This window comes from Papio anubis, chromosome 2 (genome assembly GCF_008728515.1).
Source record: "Papio anubis isolate 15944 chromosome 2, Panubis1.0, whole genome shotgun sequence".
NCBI classification, from domain to species: Eukaryota; Metazoa; Chordata; class Mammalia; order Primates; family Cercopithecidae; genus Papio; species Papio anubis.
Window position 1 is genome coordinate 149,316,622 of NC_044977.1, and position 18,043 is coordinate 149,334,664.

At 41.2% G+C, this 18,043-nt stretch overlaps 1 protein-coding gene across 2 annotated transcripts in view; it reads right to left on the reverse strand.

Moving 5' to 3' along the window:
* The window catches only part of PLS1 (plastin 1), a 110,732-nt gene extending 95,596 nt beyond the window's left edge, over window positions 1–15,136 (reverse strand). The window contains exon 1 of one of the 2 annotated variants that reach the window (XM_009201577.3): window positions 15,025–15,136. The gene's annotated coding sequence lies outside the window, so the exon portion shown is untranslated. Of the gene's footprint in view, window positions 1–14,746; window positions 14,949–15,024 lie in introns of those variants that run through there. The other variant, XM_009201578.4, reaches the window with a different exon arrangement.
* Between the last annotated feature and the right edge of the window lie 2,907 nt (window positions 15,137–18,043).

Here is an 18,043-nt window from a genome sequence, read left to right on the forward strand (position 1 = left end):
AAATTCCTCTTTCAATGACATACTTGTTTCTTAGGAAAAATAATTTTTTAATCTTTACTTCTGTTTTCTTACATTGTAATAAAAAATGGCCTAACGACTTTTACACATATATTTCAGTACCTAAAGAGGCATAATATGTCATTGAGAGCGCTGGCTTTAGAGTTAGAATTCTTGAGAATGTCTGCTTCTTACTAACTATATCACCTTAAACAGGGGATTTAACCTTTCTGAGTCTTGGTTTCATAGCTAAAAAGTTAAGAGGATAATAATACCAACTTCATACAGTTTCAGGGAGGCTTAATTAAAACAAATAGCAAAAGGCTTAAAAAGAAGCCTAATATATGTAATAGTAAATGCCCAATAGATATTGGCTATTATTTTCAATATTGGTGATTCATGATTATCATAAAATCAGTGGTCCTCAAAAGCAATATGTGTATGCACTTATGTATATAGTATGTACATACTATATAATACTACATACATACTATATATAGTACTATATACATACTATTTTTACAAAATTTTTGGGAGACAAGGTCTTGCTCTGTTGCCAAGGTTGCAGTACAGTGGTACAATCATGGCTAACTGCAGCCTCAAACTCCTGGGCTCAAGTGACCTTCCTGCCTCAGCCTCCCGAGTAGCTAAGACTACAGGCACATGCCACAATATCTGGCTAATTTTGTAGAGACAAGGTCTCACTACGTTGCCCAGGCTGGTCTTGAATTCTTGGCCTCAGATGATCCTCCCACCTCGGCCCCTCAAGGTGTTGAGATTACAGACATGAGTCACCATGCTTGACCAATTTAAGTAATTATTAAGGCAGTTCAGTATGTATTTGTGAGAATAAAACAACACAGAGCTCATTCTAGACCAGGGGGTTGACAAATTCAGCTTGAAGGCCAAATCTGGTCCACTGCCTGTTTGCATATAACCTGTGAACTAAAAACAGTTTTTACATTCTTAAACAGCTAAGAGAGAAAAATCAAAAGGATAATAGTTTGTGACAAGGGAAGATTACAAGAAATTGACATTTCAGTGCACACAAAGAAAGTTTATTGGAAGACAGCTATGCTTATTCATGAACATATTGTCTATGGCAGCCTTCACGCTATAAGGGCAGAGTTAGGTAGCAGAGACAGAGACCATATGAAACACAAAGCCTAAAATATTTATTACTTGGCCCCTTACAGAAAAAGTTTGCCAACTTCTGGTCTAGACTGTTAGCTCTATGATGGTAGAGACAGATGAGGCCTAGCTCAGCGCCTGGGCCCAAAATTGTGTTCAGCTTTTTGATGAATAAATGTGGAATCAACATGAAAAGCCTGAGATGGGGCTCCTCATACATGGTAAAGATAGTTGTTCTCGAACAACCAAGAGCCTTTTTGAAAACTGAGTGAGAGAGGACTGCCCCAGTCTGTGTGGCCCAGCGAGGATCTTTGTCACCCTATCATTCTAATGGTGGAATCTGAGGCCACACTGAAGAGAGTAGGGAAAGAGGACATCAAAAGGACAAACCAACAAGAGAATTCTGCATTCATCAAATATACCCATTTTAAGACAATATGAGAATCACAAAAATACAGGAGAATTCATTTTGGAAAAAGTTATATTAAAAAAAATCCTATGGGCTTAGTTTACCTCAAGCTTATTTTTAGATATGGCTGCTTAAAAGGTTTACAAAGTCTTAAGCTGCTAAATGTAAGTATGATCCGAATCACAGTAAATGTTAGATCTTACTGTACTCTGTGCTAGTTAGACAATATTCAGAGTGTCACATTCAACCTACGGAGCCTTATTTTTAAGGTAATTTAGTGACAACCTGATTTCTAGAGGGGAGCTATCTGCACAGTGATGGGTCTAATCTAGGCACCATTCAAATAAGGCAAGTTGATGGAACTGAAGAATAGTTACCATAGAGATGAAATTGCAGTCCCCATCTAAATTAACGTAATTCATATAAAACACTTAGAGTACCTGGCACATAGGAGATACTTAATAAATACAAGCTTTGTGGGAGGCCGAGGAGGATGGATCAACTCAGGTCAGGAGTTCGAGATCAGCTTGGCCAACATGGTGAAACCCCAGTTCTACTAAAAATACAAAATTAGCTGGGTATGGAGGCCCGTGCCTGTAATCCCAGCTACTCGGGAGGCTGAGGCAGGAGAACTGCTTGAACCAGGGAGGTGAAGATTGCAGTGAGACAAGATGGCACCCCTGCATTCCAGCCTGGGCGAAAGAGCAAGACTCCATCTCAAAATAAATACATACAAGCTTTGATCATCAGCACCATCAGCTGAAATATTATAATGTAAAAGAAGCTAACTTTACTGTCATACCCTTAGAAGGTATAACCATATCCACAAATGGAAATCAGGTTGCTAAATCAGCCATATATAAATTATTGCAAATGTTAATAGTTTATGGCAAAATTTACTTACAATTTTTTATCAAGTAATTATCACTAAATATTCAGTCCACTTTTCTATCTCTACTGAGGAGACTTTGGCAAACAATTTAACTACTTCTGTTGCTCTAAAACCAGGGATGCAAAAGACATTTATTGTTCATTGAATACCCATGTGCTCCCTCTCACTTCTAGGCCCTTGCTATTAAGCAGGGTGATAAGCTTAGTTCTAGCCAATAAGCTGTGAATCAAAGTGATTTTTGTCACTCGAGGCCAAAGCATTTCAGAGCTGATTATCCAGTTCCCCTTCCTCTGGTGGGATCACTTGAAAGCTCCATGTTAAGAAAGCAAATTCGCAAAAATGACAGCAGCCTGGATTTCTGAGTCATTGCATATAGGTGAGCTGCCCTGGAGAACAGCCAATAAACACAGACATTTACATGAGCAAGACAGCAATGGAGATTTCATGGTTAATTTGTTACTGCAGCACAAACTACTCTATCCTGACTAATACATAAAGTCTGATATTTTGGTAGTATAGAAAGAAACTTTGTATTAATCTGTGATCAGTCATCTCGGGCATTTTACAAAAATTAGCTGAATAAGCAGGGAAATTTTCCAAACCTTCCTCAGACAGCTATCTATGCAACTTTGCTATTTCATTTCAAGTACATTCACACATTATTACCACATCTACTCCAATTTAAAGATAAATATTTAAAATCAAATCCTCTCTGACACTCACTTATTGAAAAAACTTGAGAGGTAACTAAGACATACATTGAGCAATGTAACCGCTGGCAAACATACTCAGCTAATGTTGTTCTCTCACATAGTTGGTTGCCTGCTTTATGACCCTTGGGCTTCATTTTCAGAAGACATGTGGCAGGAATTAGTGCCCCAGGCAAAGCTGGCTTAGTTTCCCTTTGTTAGCAGTCAACAGGTATGCTGTTAATCGGACCAACCAATTTCAGTGGGGCTTTAAACACAGAGAGATGCTATCTCCTTTGGCTGGCAGTAAAAATATCCAGTAAGATAAGGACTCAAGCCTGTGTCCTTTGATACATTCATGATTTAAAACCACTGGAAACTCTGGAATCTGGCAGGCAGCAGGGTATAGGCTTCCACAGCCCTGAGTTCAAATCTCAGTTCTTCTACTGACAAGCTGTGTGAGTCTCAGGCCAAATGACACAACCTCTTTGAGTCTCAGTTCCTACTCCCTTAACAAAGCATTTTGAGAATTACTGGGATTGATGTAGGTGGAAGTACTCAATATACATTGGATGCTGCCATAGTGCTATGGAATTCTAAAAGTCAATCTGAATTTCATTAACTTTATGTTTTATTACAAGCAAAACAACATTCTCTGCTACATTTAAAGCAGTGAAAAATGTATCTTTGGCTTTACCCTTAGGTTAGATGCTGTCTCATAATAGTCATGAAGATAAATTCCACTACCTAATCTGATCATCTTCCAATATGATCAAGCTCTTGTTAGGAAAACATATCTTGAGTTAAATTTCTGTCTGCTCATCTTCTAGAGGCAACCGACTTTTAAAAATTCCTAAGAATTCCCAGCCAGGCATAGTGCCTATAATCCCAGCACTTTGAGAGGCCAAAGCGGGAGAATTGCCTGAGCCCAGGAGTTTGAGACCAGCGTGGGCAACATGGCAGATCCTGTCTCTAAAAATAAATAAAATAAGATAAATTTTAAAAATAAAAATAAAGTAAAATAATTTACCACCAACCACATTCTGATTTCCAATTCTGATCATGTATTTTTATAATCCAAGTAAGTTGCCCTGATACTAAAAATCAATGTCACCACAGGCTAATGATTAAAAAAAAAAAAAAAAAAAAAAAAAAAAATTCAGAAAAATTCCAACATGGAGGCATTCTACAATGTATCTGATTGCTATTCCTCAAAACTCTCAAGATCATCAAGAAACAAGGAAAGTCTGGGAAACTGTCACAGCCAAGGAGAGACTAAGGAGACACAGCAACTAAATGTCATGTAATATCCTAGATGGGATCCTGGAACAGAAAAGGGATTTTGGCTAAAAACAAAGGAAATATGAATAACCTACGGACTTTAGTTAATAATAATATAACAAGATCAGTTCATTAATTATAACAAACATGTCATACTAATTAATGTAAGATGTTAATAATACAGCCCGGAGCGGTGGCTCACGCCTGTAATCCCAACACTCTGAGAGGCCGAGGCGGGTGGATCATGAGGTCCAGAGATCGAGACCATCCTTGCTAATATGGTGAAACCCCGTTTCTACTAAAAATACAAAAATTATCTGGGCATGGTGGCACACACCTGTAGTACAAACCACTCGGGAGGCTGAGGCAGGAGAATCACTTGAACCCAGGAGGCAGAGGTTGCAGTGAGCCGAGATCGTACCACTGCACTCCAGCCTGGTGACAAAGTGAGACTCTGTCTCAAAAAAAAAAAAAAAAAAAAAGTTAATAATAGGGTAACAGTATATCATTGTGGGAGTATATGGGAGCACTGTTTCATCTGCTTCATTTCTTTGTAAATTTGAAACAGTTCTAAAAGATAAAGTCTATTCATTTTTTTTAAGTCACTACAATGTTATACTTACTTCACATGTATTAAAATGGCCATAATTTAAAAGACAGATAATTAAGTGCTGGTGAGGACGTGGAGAAACAGGAACTTCCATCCATTGCTGGTAGGAATGTAAAATGGCGCAGCTGCTCCAGAAAACAGTTTGGCAGTTCCTCAAAATGCTAGGTGACATGACCCAGCAATTCCACTTCTAGAAATGAAAATAAATGTCCCTAATAAACCAGTTCACAAAGGTTCACAGCAACAATATTCATAATAGCCCAAAAGAGGAAACAACCCCAATGTCTATGAACTAAAGGATGAATACATAAAATGTGGTATGTCCACACAATGGTATATTATGCACACCCATGAAAAGAAGTCTTGATATGTGCTACAACATGAATGAACCTTGACAGCATTGTGCTAAGTGAAATAAGCTAGACGCAGAAGGCCACATATTACATGATTCCATTTATTTGAAATTTCAAATTTCAAATAAAGAGGCAAATCTATAGACAAAAAGTAGATTTGGCATTGCCTGGGATGGGGCAGTTGGGGAGGAGGTAGTAGAAGATGAGGAAAGTGCTAATGAATACAGGGTAATGAAAATACTGTAAAACTGACTATACATTTTAAATAGGCAAATTGTATGGTATTAAGAAAAGTCTGAGAAACTGTCACAGCCAAGAGTAATAAAACTGTTATTTCAAAAACAATGTCATAAGTGCCAAGAATACTGATGAAACATCATTTAATCCTATTCAAAGTGAAGATTTTGACAATGTGTGGTTGATATGAAACCTTTAATTTCTCTGAGAAGTCCTGCTGCTTGCTTTAGTAATACCCTTAATGCCTCAGGGCATAACATAGTCAAAAAACTGTGCATACAGAAGTTGTAAATGAACCTTGGTATCCTTTCTAGATTAAATGAGCAACATGTACATCACAAGGTCTTCCTTAAGTGTGCCTGAGATGTGAAATAGCATGCAGAATATTCCCACTGATATTTAACAATACATTAACATGCAAAAATGGGTATCACTGTGTACCCTTTTGTATAATGCTTCAGGATTCAGTCATTTCCTCTGAATTATGAGAAAATTACAATGTTTTGGGCTCTCCCATTATTTATTGTCCTAGTGCTATGAGAAATGCTTATAGTAACCTCACAGAAATACTTCAATTAAGGCTTAGTCTCCCACAGAACTATATATATCACATGGGGAGAATATAACTTTGTAAAATATTTAGAAAGTTTAATCTTTTATCCTATACATGCCAGCTGTACATTAGCAGGAAGTATAAGTTTTAAAACAAAACTACTTTGTTCAAGATGAAAGAGATGGATATTTTCCCATGTTAATCAACTCTTATTTCAAGAACTCATTTTACTGTTAACATTAGAGAAACTGTAATGCTACATAGTTGAGGGTTAGTCATAAAATACATTTAGACTTTTATAAAAATTGCATATAAATTTCATAGAGAAATTATTTTATTTGGTAACAGAAGAAAATATGAATTGACTGGAAGAGCACTAGATTTGGAGCTAGAGTGACGTCCCATGATGTCAGGAGTTCAAGATCAGCCTGGTCAACATAGAGAAACCATGTCTCTACTAGAAATACAAAAATTAGCTGGGCATGGTGGCGCATGCCTGTAATCCCAGCTACTGGGGAGGATGAAGCAGAAGAATCACTTGAACCTGGGAAGCGAAAGGTTGCAGTGAGCCAAGATCGTGCCCCTGCACTCCAGGCTGAGCAACAGAGCAAGACTCTGTCTCAAAAAAATAAATAAACCCTGACATTTTTTCAAATGTTAAAATTATGAGACACAGTTACGAGTTTAATTTCTGCCACTTTCAAATCAGGCAACCTCCAGGAGGCAAGTCATTCCCTAAGTCTTGGTCACTTATCAGTGAAAGGAAGCAAAATCAGAAAGCTTTTTTAAACCTCAATAAATGCCTTACCTCTTTATCTTGTAGTTGACTAGTTACTTTCACATTCACTATCTTGTTTGATCATCAAACCTACAGCTGAAGAGAAGGCCTTCCTTCTCATGGGGTCAGAAACACAATCACAGACTTTGACTTCTCATTCATGGTTCTCATGGCCAACTGGTTTCAGGTATCTAAACTTTAAATTGCCCTAAGGCTCATTTTAACTGACCACTAAACATTCAGAGATTTTCAGATTACCTTTTTCCACTGATAATAATCTTGAATTTTTTATTTATTTATTTATTTTGAGACGGAGTCTCCATCTGCCACCAAGGCTGGAGGTGCAGGGGAGTGATCTCGGCTCACTGCAAGCTCCGCCTCCCAGGTTCATGCCATTCTCCTGCCTCAGCCTCCTGAGTAGCTGGGACAATAGGCACCTGTCACTACGCCCAGCTAATTTTTGGTATTTTTTAGTAGAGACGGGTTTCACCATGTTAGCCAGGATGGTCTCGATCTCCCTACCTCATGATCCGCCCTCCCCGGCCTCCCAAAGTGCTGGGATTACAGGCGTGAGCCACCACACCCAACCAATAATCTTGAATTTAATTTGGCTGTTTGAGGATAAGAAAGGGATCAAGCAAATTGTTATTATTGTTTTTTCCAAAATTAACTCACTTCCATGACAACTTCTGATAAAAAAACATCATTGGGTTTTTGTGAGCTGGGTTTCACAGCTGGCACCTCACTGACCTGATTAACACTTAAAATTGCAATAACTGGGTCACTCTTAGAAACATTTCCTTGCCTAAAAGGATGTCCCAATGATCTTAAACCTGGGGAGAGGGGAAGGAAAAGGGAGACCGTCAGGAAAGAATTCTGAGAGCTCTCCAGGAAAAGAGAGCAGGAGTCTTTGAGAGGTTTTGGTTTATTCACAAAGGTTACAAATACCAACTTGATATCAACCTAGAGATTCTACTTGTCTAAACCTTTCCCCTTCTTTTATTCATTACAAGCAGCCCTTGGTCCAAGGCGTAATTAACAAGACCGATCCTTTCACAGCCATTTACCAGGGTCTTAAACTTAAATCCAAATTGTATTTTGGCTGTACTGCTAAAATCTCTTATTTCTTAGTTCTCAAAAAAAATTGAAGGAGCTTTTGTCTTTTTTTAATAAAAACATCTTATTTCTTGAAACTGGATCTATAAACAATTTAATGTATTGTGTTCCTCAGTAATAGAGTAAATCTGATTCCTGCTAATATTTTGGGTCGACACCCCAAAACCTTTTGCTTTTTATAATGAAGAAGCCCCTCAGACACCTTGTACCTTACTAATGTCTCCATCCAATTTACTATCAAGAAAAGACAGTTTCTCTTTTTTGTGTGTGTGTGTGGTCAGCTTGGATCTTTTGAAGGAGGCATGTCTGTGTGCAGTGAGTTATTACCCAGATATTCTTGTAAGCATTTTTTTTTTTTTTTTAATTGAGGCAGTGTCTCACTTTGTCACCCAGGCTAAAGTGCAGTGGCACAATCTCAGGTCACTGCAGCCTCAACCTCCTGGGCTCAAAATGATCCTCCCACCTCAGCCTAAGTAACTGGGACTACAGGCACGCGCCACCATGCCCAGATAATTTTTTTGTAGAGACGACGTTTTGCCATGTTGCCCAGGCTGGTGTTGAACTCTTGAGCTCAAGCAATCCATCTGCCTCAGCCTCTCAAAGTGCTGGGATTACAGGTGTGAGCCACCATGCCCAGTCTCGTAGTTTTATAGCTGTGAATTGCTCACAAAAGTCAATCATAAAATTTAGTTTATCATAAAGTCTGAAGTCCCTTCACCACTGGACTTTATGACCAAAGCCATGTCTAACTCTGCTAGGAAATATTTTCTGATGAAACAAGTGTTTTAAGTAAGAAAAAAACTCTCCCAATCATCTAACTCCTCATCCTTTCTGTGCCTACAATATTACTATAATAAAAAGCAATATGCCCTTACAGAAGCCATGCTACATATGTCTCACGGAAAACGGTACGTAGGCCCTTTCACACGAAGTGCTGGAAAGAAATCAGATGATCAAAGTTGAACAGCCTCACATCTCATGTGACCTTACATGTCAGCAAAGTTTCCAACAATCAAAATTGTATAACCATTTTATAACCAATAAACCCATATGCAGCACAAATGCCTCTTTCTCTTTCTCCCTGACGTTCATCATCAGTCAGAGTAAAAGTTAATACGGAACTGGATGAAGTGACAAGCTTTTGAATGTTGAGAGAAATAATGAGGGCCAGATGCGGTGGCCTCAGCCTCAACACTTTGGGAGGCTGAGGCGGGTGAGTCACTTGAGGTCAGGAGTTGGCGACCAGCCTGGCCAACATGGTGAAACTCCAACTCTACTAAAAATACAAAAACTAGCCCGGCGAAGCCAGAAGCTGCCGGCCCTGCCTTTCATATCCAGAGAAAAGGCCCTGGGAACACAGAACCACTCAGGGGAAGGTAAAGCACAACCAGGAAATGGAAAGAGAGCTCAGGCAGCAAGGGACGGAAGCACGCTCTCAGCTGGGTTCCATTCTGAGACTCCCAGGAGTAAGTTCTCTATGTAATTAGGTTCATCAAGAGGAGAGAGAGGAGCACATTTTCTCACAGGTCTAAGCTGGGGCCTACAAGTGGGGTCTTTAAATTATTTGTCTTTGACCTGGGGCCTTTCCTGAGGTATCCACACCCACCTCCAATTAGTCCACAGGGACTTCACAACTCCCCGATCTTAAAAATTGGGGGAGAATGTGTTCACACCTGGATTCGTCCTGGGGGTTTATGGCCATAGTTCAAAGGCCTGAGATTAGAGTCATGACCCATAGATATTCCAGGAGCTTCCAGCAGTGGATCCTGACACCCCAGGGGAAAAAATCCTTACACCTGGTCACTCCAAAGTTCTTAGGCTCCTACACAAGGTGAGTTTCCCAGTTTCCCATTGCCAACTCCACAGACACCCCCTGGATGACCACCAACTCACTCCTCCACCACAGCTCCACCCCAAAAGAGGGTGGGAGCAGATCGAAGTGGCTTTAATGGTGTACCCAGAGAAAAAGCTGCTGTCTCTTTCTTCAGGAACGCTTCAAGAGAAAAGGAGATAAAGACTAAGTGGAATGAAAAAAACGAAAACAAAAAGAATGATTTATCGCTGTTGTTTTGGTTTTTTAAATGTGGCTCAAAGAATGTTGGTGGTTCCACCAGCTGAAACCTGTGGCTATTCTAAGCATCTGTTAGAGTTACCTCAGAAAGAGCTTTGCATTTTTGTTAAGATATTTGATTAAGTTTTTTGAGCACTCAGTGTATAAAGTCAGATAGACCTGGGGTCAAATCTCAGTTCAGCCACTTGTAAACTGTGTGACTTCAGATAAATGCTTTTATGTATCTCCCTAAGCCTCAATTTTCTCATCTAGAAAATGAAAGTAGGCCAGGTGCAGTGGCTCATGCCTGTAATCTCAGGGCTTTGGGAGGCTGAGGTGAGAGGATTGCTTGAGGCTAAAAGCTTGTGATCAGCCTGGACAACATTGCAAGACCTCATCACTACAAAAAAAACTTTAATAAGCTGGGCATGGTGGTGCACACCTGGGAAGCTGAGGCGGGAGGACTGCTTGAGCCCAGGAGTTCAAGGTTACAGTGGGTTATGATCATGCCATTCCACTCCAGATTGGGTGACAGACTGAAACCTTGTTTTCAAAAAATAAAAATTAAAAATAAATGGGTAATTATTGCACCTATCTCATAGGATGGTTTATAAAAATGAAAAGATATATTACTTGTAAAGTATTCAGTATAGTGCCTGGTTCATGGAAGATATTCTGTAATACTAGTTATTAATATTACTATTATTTTAAGAAAGATATTTGTCATTTTACAAAGGGCCATGGTAAATGCTACGATTTAATATTTGGACATTTCAGTGTATGAGACATTAACTTCAACATACTACCTGATCTTGCATTTGCCTCATCAATTTTCACTAACGTCGTCATAAAAAACATAAATATATATAAAATATATAAAACCAGGCCAACCTTTCCCTTCCCCCCACTAGCCATTTCTCAAGCTCATTTGTTCTGTCTCTCCTCTCAACTGCTCTCTCTCTCCTTGACATTTTTAATGGACCATCATTGCCTGTGGAAATACGAAGATGGTGGTCAACCACAGGGTGCGAGTCAATGGCAAGGATGTGGCATCCAACAGCTCCCTCATCACTGAGTGCAGCTCAATGGAAAGGCTGTGTTTTGATTTGCAAAATGGTTATGATTTGCAAAGTGCAACGTTTGTTCCAAGTAAACAAATATTCCAAACCACCTCTTGAACTGGAATTTTGGAGTCAGCAGCACTGCTTTCTGTCTTGTTTCTCCAGGCAGAACCTGATCACAATTGTCTCTCCATCAGCCTTACCTCAGCCCCATGTTCTTGGGCCATAAACACCAACCTTTGGTGCTACCCTCCTGGCCTAGCCTCACTGCACCTGGCCTACCCTCTCCAAAGCCACTGCTCACCACCTCCTGGTAGTGTAGAATGTCTTTAGGAAATAGACTCTCAGTCCCAAGGACTTTGGGCCAACCCATTTGTGTCCACCTCTGACAAGCTAAGCTACCATGACCTTTCCAGAATTCAACTCCCCAGTGTGAAGATTCCTAGGACCCCAGCCACACTCCCTCCTTACTGTGTACACTCAACCTTGAACTGGCCAGCAGCCTTGTGTTTCACCTCTTCCAATGACACATGCATTCTCTCCTTTAGATTTCCCCTTTAGATTGGTTTCTGAGGGCTTTCAATCCACAAAACTTCTTGAACTGGAATGTCTTGCTACCAACTCAAATTAATCTTGGGAGGCTGAGCATGGTGGCCCAGGCCTGTAATCCTAGCACATTGGGAGGTTGAGGCAGGCCAACGGATTCAAGACCAGCCTGGGAAAAACAGTGAGACTCCATCTCTAAACACAAAAAATACAAAATTAGCCAGGCATGGTGGCACGTCCCTGTGGTCACAGCTACTCGGGAGGCTGAGGTGCGAAGGATCACTTGAGCCCGGGGAGATGAAGGCTGCAGCAAGCAGTGATCATGCCACTGCACTCCAGCCTGAGTGACAGAGTGGGACCCTGTCTCAAACATAAATAATAAATAAATAAATAAAAATAATTGTGGGGCCAACAACCTCAAAAATAGATAATGAAAAGAGCTTGGGTCTACTAATGAGGAATTTTGAACAGAGCTTCTGGCTATCCCGCTAACTAGCTTAGTTAAGAATATCTGAGTCCCTCCTCTATACAATTAGGGGATAGTCTGGATAAAGTGCTACCATATAGCTCTAAGATCCTAAATGCCCACCCTCCCCATGGCAAAATGCACTTATTTATTTATTTGTTTTTTCATTCATGTAATAACTATTGAGTGTCTGACATTGCAAAGCAACGTGCCGGGTATTGTGAGGGGTTAAAGATCATCCTTCAGAGAGGTTATCATCTAGAATGGGAAATAAGACAATCACATCACTAACTATAAGAAACAGAGACAATGTCACAATTCAAGGTATCTTTTTTTTTTTTGAGATAGAGTCTTGCACTGTTGCCCAGGCTGGAGTGCAGTGGCGTGATCTTGGCTCACTGAAAGCTCTGCCTCCCGGGTTCACCCCATTCTCCTGCCTCAGCCTCCCAAGTAGCTGGGACTACAGGCGCCCACCACCATGCCCGCCTGGCTAATTTTTTGTATTTTTAGTAGACATGGGGTTTCACAGTGTTAGCCAGGATGGTCTTGATCTCCTGACCTCGTGATCCACCTGCCTCAGCCTCCCAAAGTGCTGGGATTACAGGTATGAGCCACCGCACCCAGCCAATTGGAGGTACTTTTAAGATAAAAAGAACATTATAAACCCATTACTAACACCCCAGCCCTGAAATTCATTTTCAACATGTCTTTCCTTCTCTGCATCTAGTCTTTCACCACATGCTTCTTCCTTTACATTTCTTAATTCTGTGCCCTCCTTTCTCCACTTTGAGTCACAGGCTTAATCTAGGGCCTGGACCAACCGCCCCGTTATGTTTTTACACCTGTCTCCCATACTCACCCTAACTAATCTGTGATCTGTTAACAAAATATGAGGAATCAGAAATGGACTTGGCTGCTGTCTTGATACAGCTCTAAGACAGCCTTCCCCATATTATAGAACACACATGAAATCCCTTTACAAAACTATCCATACTGCACTTCCTTCCCCCACTCCCTCCTACAAACAGGAGCTAAGAATATACTTTGTGCTTAGTGCTGGGTGGGATGTTTAAGTCCTAGGCTTTAACCTCCAAGAGCTTACACAACCTGTCAACTTCCTGGTCGGGAAGTTGGGAGGTGCTAAAATACTCAGGATACTATATACAATGGGGATATTAACAGCACAAACAACAGTAGTAAGTGCTATAGGGTTCAGAAGAGGGAGAGCTACTTCATGCTAAGGCAATCAAGGAAGGCTTCCAAAAAGAGGTTACACCCGAGCTACACCTTGCACCATGGGCAGGACTTCAATATGGAAAGAGGGAGGCAAACAGGCATTTTGGGCCAAGGGCCCAAGTGACTGAGGGAAGGAAGGAGGGCGGTTTCAGGACCAGCAAATTGTTAGGTGGGGCTTCAGTGAAAGGGCACTTTTTGAAAGGAGTTTGCAAGGCACCAGCAAGCTTAGTAAGAGAAACAACTAATTTTCTACTTAAGTCAGACTTCATGGTATAAGAAGATAGAAGAGAAAAAGGAAGTTTAATAATCGAGGCAAAGAAGAGTATCAGCAGGGAGTGGTAAAAAGACCCCAGAAAATGAGAAAACCTGGATTTGCTAATGAGGGGATTTGCTAATTAGCTTTGCTAATGAGGGGCTTGGGTGGCCACAGCAAGTCATCTAACCTCGCTGGTCTCAGTTTTCTCATTTGTAAACTGAAGCAGCTGAACTGGCTGACCTCAAAGGTCTCTACAGCCCAAACTAGACCAACTGTATATTATTTCTGCCATTAAAACATTTATCATGGGAGGAATGAAGGGGGGCAGGATACCTGTATTCCCTTTCCATATAGGTTTCTCTTCCTGAACTTAAAATTTCCTCTTCCTAAACTTACTACCTTTCTCTCTCTATATATATATATATATGCCTCCACATTTAACACTTTACTATAGAATTTCATTACATAAATCAATTTAAAGGAGAGCTGATTACAAAGGTGGTGGGGGGGTGTAAAAGAACTTGCTTCAAGTTCTGTGTGTGCCCCCTGGCCTGAAATTTTGCTTCTGGCTCACAGGTTCTTCAAGAAATTTATGCAACACAGCTTAAGTCTCATACAAGTACATCCAACACCGTGGCTGCAGGGAAAAATATCACGGTATAAGCCATAAAATGTGACACAGTAAGTAAAGGGGGAAAGGTGAGAACTCTGTTACTCATCTGAACGACGGCTTCCTTTTAGTAATGCCAAATGAAGCCTGAAATACAGTAATAATTGAAAAGTTAGGGGGAAATCTTAAATTTTGTAAATTCTCCACTTGAAAATGCAGCTGAAACACGGAAAGTTTTTGGCAGTGAAATTCGCTGAAAACTGACATTTTTATGCCGCATCCAGAGGTCCCTATGCTCCAGGAAAGGTACCAAAAACAGAAAGCACGGATGGGATTTCACTACAGCCCTATTGATCCTATGCACCGAAAGGCCAAAGGCAAATAAAAGAGTCTCAGAATTAAAACAAAACAGGCTGGATCAGAAAGCCTCACCGGCAGCCACCCAAAGTTGAAAACAGAAAACTTAATGAAATACCTTACTTCAATGCAGGGAATCACAATTCAGTTAACAGGATTATTGTTTAAGCAGCATAAATACGCGATTTAACACCTGCGGGCATTGCCTGCCCGGACCGGGCAGAAGCGCGCCCGGAGGACGGTGGGCGCCGCACTGCACAGCCGGGAGACGAGAGGCAAGCGAGGGGACTCGGAGAGACTGCCCCCGAGCCTCCGCGCGCCCCGAAAGGAGTAACGCTTCGCTTTCCATCTGTCTGTCCAGCCTTCCTTTTGGGCCCTATCCCCACCCCCGCGTACCTGCCGCCGCCGCCGCCGTCCTGCCCTAGAGAGCGCAGCTCCCACTGGAGATCCAAGCACCTGCAGGTCTACTCTGCGGCTACCTCTCTGCGCCCGCGCAGCCGCTGCGCTCGCGCCACTGCGCTCGCGCCACTGCGCATGCTCGGCCGGCACCCGGGCCCCCAAACTCTGAATCCACTTGCCACGTTTTGCCTGCGGCTCCCAGGGGGAAGGAAAGGGAAGCCCAGAGCCTGGGTTCAGGCTAAGGGTGAAAGACGAGTTGCAGGCGCTGGGAGCGTGGATGGGGAGAGGTGGATGGGCGCTGCGGCAACGTTATCTCTACCCCCTACAGTTACCCAAGTCTAAAGATGACCACCTACACCCTGGGAATGAGTTTAGCACAGCGGTTCTCAAACTTGAGCGTGGATCAGAATCACCTGGAGAGCTTTTTAAAATCACAGATCCCAAACTCAGAGTTTCCGATTCAGTTAGGTCTGGAGCGTAGCGCGACAGTTCCCATTTCTAACATGTCCTCAGCGAAAACTGGTGCTACTAGTCTGGGTACCACACTTTGGGACCTGCAGGTCAAAAGGGAGGGTATACGTTACTAAAGAAGACTTGCTTCTCTCCCCTACTCGCTCTCTCTCTTTTTTTTCGTTTGTTTCACGTATTGCTTGCTTGTCATTTAACAGCCACACCTGATTAAAATAAATATATAACGAAAGCCCACACAAACAAAAGTGGGATATTTTCTCTCGCATGTGAGTCAAGTAAGTGGAATGCTGCCTCAAGAGTTCTCACATACTTTGCCTGAAGCATAATCCGTAGTTGTGGTCTGTCCAACTCAGTCCAGAGAACAGAACAAGGTTTTGCTGCCCCTTTAACTCAAAGTCCCACGTGCCCCTTCTGCGCCTAGCACAATATTCAATACGGAATAAGCACCCAACCAACCCCGAGATGGTAACAATAGAAAAAAAAGCGAAATTGAAATTATTTTAAGAACCCAAAGAATTTGGACGAGCAATGAACTATGCAAGTAGGTGGGCCACGGAGAGGGAAGATAAGGAATTTTTCCCACCTGCCACCTACAGAATCAGGTAAATTTAGTACTGTTATCTGATTTTTCCCACCTGCCACCTAGAGAATCTGGTAAATTTAGTATCCTTATCTGATACTTATCTAGATATGCAGGGGGAGTTAAGTAAGTTCTCACAAAATAAAGCAAAATAGTTATTTAAAAAGTAAACATGCATCTAACATATGACCCAGCCATTTCATTCCTAGATGTTATCCAAGAGAAAGTAAAACATATGCTTACACAAAAACTTGAACAGGAATGCTCATAGCAGCTGTTTTTCACAAAAGCCCCAAACCAGAAGTAACCCAACTGTCCATCAACATGTAAATGAAAAAACATATTGTGGTATATTTATACAATGCAATACTACTCAACAATAAAAAAGAAGAAATATTCTCTCACCCAGGACTCAATATGGATAACTCTCAAAATCGGTATGCTGAGTTGAAGAAACTAGAGACAAAACATACTGAATGATCCCACTTATATGAAGTACAAACTAACCTTTAATGACAAAAACCAGATTAGTAATTGCCTGGAGCCAGGAGTGGAGGGAAGGATAAACTGCAAATGAGCAGAAAAAATATTTTTGGAGGGGGACGATGGAAATTTTCTGTTTTGATGGTAGTGACAATTTCACAGGTGTATACAACTGTCATCGCTAAATTGTACACTTTAAACATGAAAAATGTGTGTAAATTATTCACCAATAAGTTTGATAAGAAAACACTTTTTTCATGAAATACTCTTATAATCTGTTTATTTCGTGGTAATATTGACCAGGGCAAGTTCATGAGGAAATGTAGATTCTAAATATGGTATAACCTGATTTGGGGAAGGTAAAATAAAAAGTCATACTCTGTAAACGGAGCAAAAAATAATCCATATAAAATGTCTGTAACAACCCTCTGTAAAAGCAGCCAACCCTAAGATATGGTTTGTAAATATACCATTAATAAAACTGTTTCCCAAAAGTGTTTCTAAGTGTAAAATACTAACTAGAGTATATCATTAGAAATGCACAACCAGGGCCTGGCACAGTGGCTCACGCCTGTAATCCCAGCACTTTGGGAGGCCAAAGTGGGCAGATCACCTAAGGTCAGGAGATCGAGACCAGCCTGAGCAACATGATGAAACCCCGTCTCTTCTAAAAATACAAAAATTAGCCGGGCGTGGTGGTGGGCGCCTGTAATCCCAGCTACTCAGGAGGTTGAGACAGGAGAATCGCTTGAACCCAGGAGGCAGAGGTTGCAGTGAGCTGAGATCAAGCCACTACACTCTAGCCTGGGTGACAGAGCAAGACTTCGCCTCAAAAAAAAGAAAGAAAAAAGAAATGCACAACCAGTGTGTAATAATTATATAAAGAAAATTGTTATCTGCTTAACTGATTGTATCACTATCAATGAGAAATCAGGTATTCAAACAGTATTTCCAGGAGCCCTGGGTTTCATGGAGAGAAAAATACACAGGGCTCTGGATCAAGGACCCTAACCCAGACTGCTTACACATTGTAGTATCTTGTGAAATCTTATTTGATAAAAGGGATTCACTGATAATTTTTTTTTTTTTTTTTTGAGACTAAGTCTCGTTCTGTTGCCCAGGCTGGAGTTCAGTGGCATGACCTCAGCACACTGCAACCTCTGCCTCCCAGGTTCAAGAGATGCTCCTACCTCAGCCTCCCGAGTAGCTGGGATTACAGGTGCACACCACCACACCTAGTTAATTTTTTTATTTTTAGTAGAGATGAAGTTTCTTTATGTTGGCCAGTCTGGTCTCGAACTCCTAACCTCAGGTGATCCACCTGCCTCGGCCTCTCACAATGCTGAGATTACAGGTGTGAGCCACCATACCCAGCTGTCATTGATAATTAAAAGAGCAATCGTTTGAAAACAATTGAAGTAATAGCATCAGGTAGTAAGAATTCACAAAGAGATGGTATACTTGGTGGACCTAAGTATTCTG